We start from the raw sequence: 605 nt of genomic DNA, 5'->3' as shown, positions 1-605 counted from the left end.
CCCCCACTCACAGCGTGCTTTTCCAGTTTCTCCGGCAGCAACAGCCAGACGGGCGGACTGGATCTCCCCGGCTGGTGATGGTTGGGAACGCTTGTTGTAGTGTGCAAGGCTGGAAGCCTCAGCTGCAAATGGCGCTCAAAAGATGTCTTTTCCACGAACGATTCATGATGGACATGGCCTTGGAGGAGATACCGGGTTCCGGGTGAACCTGCTTCAACACCTTTGTAGATGTATATTCAGTAGCTCTCCTTTCCTCAGCGCTCTTCTTCTTATCACCCTTGGTGATAGACTTAGGGCTTGCCGCCCTTCTTGCAGCCTTTCACCGAAGTTTTGGGTGGCATGACGGTGTTGTACCTAGAGTAAATACTGATAAGGAATTTTTCCTGATATGTGCCGACACGGCGCAGCCTCAGTGAGAGCCCCACTCGTGGCTCAACGGGCTGCGAACGTTTTGCATCTAACGCTATCGTAAGTGAGCTTCAACGGTGGGCGCCTATACAATACGTAACTCTGTGATTTGATTGCAAGGTTTTGAATACCTATAAAAAGCAAGCATCATGTCAGGTCGTGAAGGGTGGTAAGGTCAAGGAAAGTCGAAAGTCCCG

At 50.9% G+C, this 605-nt stretch overlaps 1 pseudogene; it reads right to left on the bottom strand.

Annotated features, from left to right (window-relative positions):
• Nucleotides 1-11: 11 nt before the first annotated feature.
• On the bottom strand, nucleotides 12-341 carry LOC147466467 (histone H2B-like; annotated as a pseudogene).
• Nucleotides 342-605: the final 264 nt, after the last annotated feature.

This window comes from Penaeus japonicus, unplaced genomic scaffold (genome assembly GCF_977035675.1).
Source record: "Penaeus japonicus unplaced genomic scaffold, GWHDUDI00000001_assembly GWHDUDI00000640, whole genome shotgun sequence".
NCBI lineage: Eukaryota > Metazoa > Arthropoda > Malacostraca > Decapoda > Penaeidae > Penaeus > Penaeus japonicus.
Note: the sequence above shows the minus strand (reverse complement) of the source record. Positions and strands in the feature narration are given on the sequence as shown.